The sequence below is a fragment of the Pseudopipra pipra genome, chromosome 5 (genome assembly GCF_036250125.1).
Source record: "Pseudopipra pipra isolate bDixPip1 chromosome 5, bDixPip1.hap1, whole genome shotgun sequence".
Lineage (NCBI taxonomy): Eukaryota > Metazoa > Chordata > Aves > Passeriformes > Pipridae > Pseudopipra > Pseudopipra pipra.
Genome location: NC_087553.1, coordinates 16,618,354 through 16,627,216, shown reverse-complemented (window position 1 = coordinate 16,627,216; position 8,863 = coordinate 16,618,354).

Below are 8,863 nucleotides of genomic sequence, written 5' to 3'. Positions count from 1 at the left end.
GGCCGAGATGGAGAGCTTTGAGTAATCGTTTCACAGCACCCTTAAATAATTTCAAATCATGTCAAATGGTGAAAAATAGTTTCAGATCACGCCAGACTTCTTCCAGTGCTTTCTTTCTGCAAGTAGTCTACCTAGCAAATTTTCTTGTAGAAGTATTTCTAGTCTCAACAGATTTTATGCATTTTTACATCATTTTCATCAGGGACAAAAATATTTTTCCTATGAGATATTTAAGTTATGTAAAATCAGTTGTCTGCAGATACCATTTCTATTAGCAGATGAATGTTGATGGTAGGGAAAAATGTAGTTTAAGCCAACCTACTAATTTCTGCAGTAATTATACATTGACTTATCTTCACCTTAACTTTTATCTCATGCTGCTTCCCACAGACCAGATTAGAAGGTTGTCTGGGCTTTGTTTTCTTCTCCTTCCTCCTGAAAAATAAGACCTTCCATTCTCTTTCTAGACTTATCTGAAGCCATTCAGTAGGTCAAAAGCAAAGTTAGAGGTTATTCTTCTTGATTTCCTCTGGATTATCCACCAGAATTGCTCAAAGCATGCAGAAACAGGAAACCCCTCCTTTAAAAAGATCTTAATATAACCTGCTGGCAGTCAGCAAAGTGTCCTGTCAGCCCACACACTGTGAAGATGTGAATCTCGAATTCTTCAAATGCAGATTTTCTTACCTAGATTAACATTAATGAGTAAATATTTATACTGACTGAGCATCCAGGACCACCTAGCAGGATGCAGTGCTTTCACTATCTGCTGTGACAACAGATGCAATTCAGTTGCCTACACATGTTGCCATTTGAGGCTCCACAGGATGCCAGATGGCCTCCAGTGACACCTCCCTAAGGGCACAGGTTTGTACTCCCATGCCATACCTGCCACCCTCAGGAGGATGTCTCCAGCACCCCAGAGCATCAAGAGCACATGTCTATTCTTAATGTCCAGATTTGCAACAAGCTTTCTGGGAAGCAGATCAGAAACTGCACAAATAATCCACGCTTTCCAAAACCATAGAGCAAGCTGTATATGCTAGAGAGTGATCAAGCCATCACTTGGTGGTAGATGGCCTCCCTAATTCCTGAACCTGCAGTGACTGCTCTTTCATACAGTGCTCCCAGGCACTGCACTTACTTCCCACTCTCTTCCCCTTCTATTTGCTTCCCTGGCACTCTTTTCTGAAGGCTGTTTCTGACTCCAAAAGACCAAATGTTTCATGTGCAGAAGCAACATGCTTCTTTCATGGAAATGGTGTCCATGCTGGAGGTAATGACTCCACTTAATGATTTTGCCAGATCAGACTAAAATACTCAACACCTTTGAAATTGTCATTGTCCTTGTGTAACACATATGATTGCTGATTAAATCAAGGATATATTGCAATTATAATACAGAATAAAATCACTGATTTTGCACAAGGAAAGGTGGGAGCTGAGCAAGTATATAATAAGCAATGAGGAGTCAGGCATTTCCCCTGGGAGTAATTGCTCAGTTCTAAGTATATCCTTGAAAATTCTGACTTTCAGTTCCAGATTATACATCTCCAAGACGTGTAAGTGTTGCCTGTCAACACCACAGAGCCAGGAGAAATCCTGTTTTCTCTCCTATCCTGTTACTCAGCACAGGGTTAGTCATAACTGCCCAAAATAAATGTAACTTAAGGCCTTCACTATGCCTTGCTATCCATCTCTCTGGATTATTTAATTATTTCCTTTTCTACCTTACTTGTCCTTCTTTCAGCTTACTGATTTTAAGGGAGTGTCTAGGGCTACATGCTTATGTAAATTAAAAAAACAAAACAAAGAAAAACAAACAAACAAACAAATCAAAAGAAAAACATCAGAAAAACCCACTTTAGCTTCTTTTATTTTTTTAAGTGAATCAGGAAATGCACAATTATCAAATTTAAAACAATCATCGGAAGAAAAAATCCTTAGCAAGGCATAAACAAAAAAAACCCCACCCAAACTCAAACACTGCTAATTATCTCCTACTAACATTGCCATCAGTAATCTTTGACCATATTGGTAGAGGGAAGTAAGTGGTACAAAGCCTCATCAAGGGAACAGGACAGGAAAAATACAGTCCTGGAGGTTAAACCTTGACTTTTCAAGAAGGATGTCAAAGGCAAACTGCAGTAGCCAGTCTCTTTGCTCTAGTGTGTGCTCTGCAAGAGCGCACAGGGCTTGACTTCAATTCCATTTCAAAACAAACAAAAACCATTATTATTTTTCTCTGGAATTTAAAAGATGTTTCCTTTTCCAGAGGAAATATCATGATGTATTTCTTTTTGTATGTAATTTTGTATGCTCAAAATTTTAAAATTACCATGAAAGAGAAATACATATTTTTACCATTATTAGTCATGAAAATGAAAGGGGTTCATCCACAGACACAGAACTGACCTGAGTTTCAGAAATGAGAAATTTGAAGGTAGGACACTGATAGATTTTCCTATCCCACCTTACAGCAGCAGAGAGAGACACATTGCTGCATTATCTGTATATTTCTAACATAAAAAAGCATAAAGAGCAATAATTTAAAAGCCCAGAGCACTCTACCTTTTTCAGCACACGAGATATTCCCACTTTGATGAGATTTTCACCATAGTTTCTGTAATATTGCTAAAGTTTCCCCACTGGGACAGTACAAGTCTGGATTAGCATTTGGGCTGAGGTCTAGATTACTACATTAGGGATGTTTCAATGCAAAGTATTTGTAGGTAAACTAACTCCCCCACCCTTTTTTTTTTTCTTTCTTTTTGGCTGGCTTGGTTCTAGAAAGGTAACTTGATAAAAAGCCAACAAAAACCAACAGATATAATGTATTCTTGAATGTAAATTTAATTTAGTTTCACTATAATCCTGGTTAGAGCAGTTCTCAGAGTAAACATCTGATGGGAACAATAAGAAGCTATATGGCAATGCATATTCCTCAGTCTATAGAGGGAAAGAAAAATCAGAGATATGTACTCTTTAAAGGTAAAATCCACAGAGACAAGTATTATCATTTACATTGCTTGAGTGCCCTTTAGTTGAGATCCAAATTTACCTTACTAAATTACCATCTTTAGGCAATCTATTCTCTCTGCAAATCTGAAAGTGCTGTTTTGTATGCCCAATACAAAGTTGTTTAGCCATTATTATTCACGACAATGTCAAAAAGGGATGACACAGTTACTATCTGACACAATTTTAGTCTTCTTCACAAAGTTGGAGTCACACACTGGAAAAATCAAAATGTCACTTGGGTGTGGTTTGTTTCACTCAGTATCCAAATGCCAAATAATAAATTTCATATAATATCAACTTTAGGCAAGTCAGCTGAGCACAATTGGCTTTTGCAAAAATTTCTTGAAGGTACCAACACACTTTCCTTCAAGATCAACATAGCATTAATCATATTTAGCAACTATCAATGATGTAATATAGTACTCTAAATGTGGATCAACGTTTCAGTGCTACAATGACTTTTGATTTGCCTTGAAGGTGATATCATGGAACCAGAGCTCCTCCCTTGGGACCAGGGTTCCTGTGCTATCACCCATCCACTGCATCCATTCATCTTTTGCTTCAGCATTGCCCAAGTATGCCTACAAATAATTTGTCTGAGTGAACGGTGCCTGCTCTGGAAAACTCAGATAAAATGAGGTTATCCAGTGAGGTCTTCCCAGTTGTAAAATGAAGTCATTAATTTAGTCACCACATTAGACGATGTTTTGCACTCTCTGAAATAGGGTTTCATACTCTTTTCTGCCTCAAATGTATTTAATTTAGTACTCTGGATGCTCTACCAAATTGACAGTGCCAATGCATCATTCATGCTCCAGGACCTTCACTTGGGACTGCCTTATTTCCCAAGCTTGGCAAAGTCTAGTTGCTTCATTAAGTGCCTTTCAGATAGCATAGACCTAATTTTCCATCCTGCAGACTGGCCTGAGGTCAAGAAGCTGATCACTCTTCTTTGAGTTTAAGCATTTTGTCTCTAAAATCCTACCACAAGGGGACTTCCTTATTGTGTTATTAAAAGCAGCAGGGTGATCTGGAGGTTGGCTTCCCCCAGCTGCAGGGAAATTACCAGGTCCAATGTCATAGATACAATTGATGGCTGCAAGAATTGAAGCCCCTGAACCCAACTACGCTGTGTAGGATGAAAACCTACGACTCTATGTTTGGCATCCCTGAGGACAGATGTTAGTGGTTACCCCTCCTCTGGAACTCTTTGGCTCTTTTATCCCATGGCTTCTCCCTCCCAGTGAAGCTGGAATCAGTGATTTGCTCCTAGTCCTGGTGGGAACCAGCCCAGTGAGCTGACACAGCCTTTTGGGTGGGGCTGAGGGGCTGCCTCTCAAAGTCACCCTGGATGGCCCAGGGTTCACAAGTAATGAGGGAAAAGATGCTACAGAAAAGTGTGTTTCTTCACAGCAATGAGTGCTGCCTACTGCAAAGTCTAGTCTTGCTGCTGGCCCTCCTGTAGTGTCATCTGTGTCCTACACAGTCTTTCTTTCCTTGGACTTGGGTAGGTGCAGAAGGAAATGTGAAAGGAGACTGCAGTGCAGCAGCATGAGGAAATGACAAGGGCTAGCATTGTGTGCAACACTGGAGTACAGGGGTTATGCAACACAGGGTCTTTCAATGTGCCTCACAAGTCCCTCATGAAAGAAAATCAAATTTTTCCTTATCCTTCCCCACCCTGAAAAGAATAACCTTGCTCAGGAGGAAACTCGCTGCTTGTGCTTGAGACACGGGAGACACAACATTGCAATCACATTCATTCTTTTATCTCTCCATGACTTGAATACATTTAAATCCCAAGTGATTAGAATGAAGAAGAACAGGGAGGAAAGATTGTTTAAGGTGACATAAAAAAGCCCCAAACCCAACAACCTCTCTTAAATTCTGTCTTAAAAATTGCGTCTTATCTTTTCAACAGCCACTGTCCTTCTCAAGGGCTTGCTGGGAAAAATCATGTAGTAGCAGAAAGGTAACTAGTTGTGATGGGTCGACCCTGTCTGTATGCCAGGTGCCCACCAAAGCCATTATCCCCTCCTCAAATGTACATGGGTGGGGGAATATAATGAAAGGCTCGTGGGTTAACATAAGGATCACAGCCTGTAGGGAAATCTGCTTCTACTCTTGGAGCACCTTCTTCCCCTCCTTCTTCACTGACCCCAGTGTTTGCAGAAGTTGTTCCTCTCATGTATCTCACTCCTTTCTTCGCTGCATTTGTGCAGGATTTCTCCCCCTCCTTTCTTTGTGTGTTATCCTAGAAATGCCACCACTGTTGCTGAAGGGCTCAGCCTTGGCCAGTGGTGGGTCTGTCTTGGAGCTGGCTGGCACTGGCTCTTTCAAACATAGAGGAAAGTTCTAGCAGCTCCTCAAAGAAGCCACCCCTGTAGTCCCCCTTGCTACGAAAACTCTGCCATGGAAACCCAATGCACTACTAATCCACATGACCTTGCCACAGATGCACAGCAGGAGGTCATAAACTGTTTCACTGATGCCTGTATTAAAATTTATATCCCATTCTTTATTTTCATTTCATTATTCAGAGAGGAAAATGTGTGGCCATAACTTCATATGCCCTTTTCTCTGTTTTTCATAACATGTGACTGTTTATTGGCAAGCCTCTCTCTCTTAGGTCTAGTGAGAGGGTGAGATAGAAACAGTAGGTGAGGCATGAAAGTATTCCTGAAATGATATGTACAGGAGTCAAAACACCTTCTGAATGTCCTTTTTTAAAAAAAACCCTCATAGCTAAAAGAAGTTTCAGATGGACTTTCTCTCATCCCCAGATCTCTCCATCTTGCCATGACTGGAAAAAGGAAGGAATTTGAGGTCTATGACCTCAGAAGACCAGTTTCAAATACCTGGCTCTGAATAAGAGTCTCTTGGGACAGACAAGGACAAGGACAGAATCCTTGTCCTCTGCTTTTCCATGTTGCATACAAGCTTGTTCACTCCCTGGTGGACAGGGTCAAATTATTTCCTTCAGCAGAAGGGCAGGATGCAACTCGCAGGATCATTTGCTTCAGAACAAGTTTGGTTTCCTCCTCCAGCCTCTCTCTGTAGAAATGCCTCACATATGCCCTGTCATAAAAGAGGATACACGACACACCTTTAGCTGTGAAGAGAACTCACTGCTGGCTGCATCACCACCCTTTCATCACTCTGGACCCAGGATTGAAAACTTATATGCAAACCAGGCCAACAGGGGCCCCAAAAAGAGGGGCCATGTACACCAAAGCTCAGACAGCATGCACATAGCTGGTGTGCTCTCTGCCAGGAGGCTGTGAACTGCTTGTCTTCAACAGCTTGGGCACAAGCCAGTCCAGAGTTGCTTCAGGGTCTGTGGTTGTCCTTGCCAATGAGGTGGGGGCGACAGGGCCCAGTTTGGGCAGACTAAGACTATGAATCACAATTTCCATTCCAAAAGAATTGATGATATGTTATCATTTTCTTTTTTAAATAATATCTTGGAAACTTGACATATTTTTTTCTAACATTTTTGACTGAAATAAACAGTGTTGATGTTCCCAAATTAGAATGTTTGTTTTATTGAACTCAGTTGAAATTTTGTTTCAAGTCAATTCAAAATGAACATACCTCTGCCAGTGGTGCTGCAGGTCTCTGGCTTGTCACTTGCTTTGAGATGAAGCTGCACTGATCTAGAGGAAATACAGGGTGGGATAAAGAAGCTTGGCCTGTAATAGAGCATGAGAAATAAGTCATGTGAATTCCAACATAATAGGATTTGAAGGGTTCAAATAGAACACATTTCTGAATAGACGATTATGTCCTACAGTCATTCTGCCTGGGAGAAGGGATGCAATGGCATGACAGAGGCACAGGAATGGGACATTCCTACCCAAAGAGGAGCAGTGCTGAGTCTCTAACAGTGAAACTTTTTGCAGCAGGTCAGCATGTGTTTTCCAGAAAAAATCCATAGCAAACTTTAAGGAAGAGAAAAAAAGTTCATGGTGTGCAAGAAAAAAAGGAAAGCACTAATGGTGAACCTGCTTTTCAGTGCCTGTTATTAGGTCTGAGGGAAAAAAAAAGACTTACAGACAACAGGAGAGTAGTTGATTAGCTACCTGCTTCTCCCAGGTCCTTCTCCTCCCGCTACTGATCTTATTGACTCAAATACTTAGGCACTGGGTAGGGTGCTGAAACATTAACTCCCTCTGTCTTTCTCTCTCTCTTTCCACCTGATTTGATAACTATAATCCTATGTCACAATCAAATAGGCTTATTGATGTGTTTATGCTTCTGCAAGCATATGATGAAAAATATTTTGGCTAAGTTAATAAGGTAGGCTAGCAGCTTATTTTCTTATTATTTCTACAAAATTGATATCAGTGAGCTCTGTCTTTATTTTCTCTGAATAACAGAATGAAATTGTAGTGCTATTTGCCACATATTAAAAACAGAGACATAGGTCCAGGATATGAGGAGTGTGTACAGTAGAAGCATGCCTTGCATTATGTTTAATTACACAATATAGCGACAGAGCTATGCAGGCAAAAGAGGTTGAGGCATGCTGCTTGGCCACATCCACTGCACACAAAAACTAAAGAAGGTGACCAAACCAACTCTCCACCTAAACATCTTAAGACTGTTTTTTAAATATTAAAATATCCTTAAAGACCTAAGAAAATTCCTTCTCACTTGATGTAATTGATTCTCTTTTCTTTTTTTCAGGGAAAATTAGGTTTTTCTTGAGACTAAAGGCGAGGAAAAATGGAATAAACTGTTTATGTGAGTAGAGGCACTGGGAGATGTAACATCTCGCTCTCTTGAATGTTGATGCTATTGCAGGGTTCTGTGTTTTCTGTGACAGGGCTACTCAATGTGAATGACTTTGGTTAATAACTTGGCCAAAACTGTGTCAAAGGCTCACTATGCTATGAAATATTCTGACTATTTTTCTCCCATTCCAAAAGGAAAAACCGTCTGAAATTTATGTAGACATTTTCATGTCATAGCAAAATGCTAATTTTTGAAATTTTTTAAAACTAAACTGAGGCAGGCACTTCACACTGCAGATTTTCTTCCTTGACCACAACCCCTAGGACATCTAAGGTATGTCACCCAGTCCAAAACTTTACCCATGATGATATATCACAAGTTTTGTTCATGGGGTGGTTTGGAGTACTAACTCAGAAAGAAACAACTCCAAGGAATGCTTCATAACAGAAATTAGAAGTAATTTCAAATTTATTTTTGTTCAAAGTTGAACATATCTCAAAAAAAAAATTCTAATTCTGTCACCAAACTGTAGATAGATCATTGTTAAAAATATTGGATTCCAATGCCTTCCTGTGAAGATTGCAACAACTTTGTCAGGACGTCTGAAGTATGAAAAGTGTGTCACCACAGATGCAAAACAAGGAAAAACTGATGGCACATCTTGCACCAGAAAAACCCCACCTCACCCCCCACCACAAAAAAAACCCAAACAAAAAAACAGCAACCAAAAAAACCCCACCAAAACTCACACAAAAAACTAACCCAAACAGAAAATAACTCCAGGTTTTCTAAACATCTTTTTTATGATAAACAGACTTGTCTCTGCTCTTCTCCCTATGCTCAGCATGGACCTCAAAGCATTAACCTCATTGAACACCAGAAATGGTTTGTCCTTTACCTGCAAGATGAAGTGGACATGAAGTCAAAAAAGGCACAGTTCCCAAAAGTTGTCCCTTAAGAATCACACAGTGAAGTTCCAGCCTGTGGGAAGGTCACCTTGTCAAGGCATGGACACAGGACCTTTGAGGACTGGGAGAGGAAGCAATGGGAAGAGAACAAGAAATTAAGAGAGAAGGCAAAATTCTCCGAGATAAATGGTCAGAGT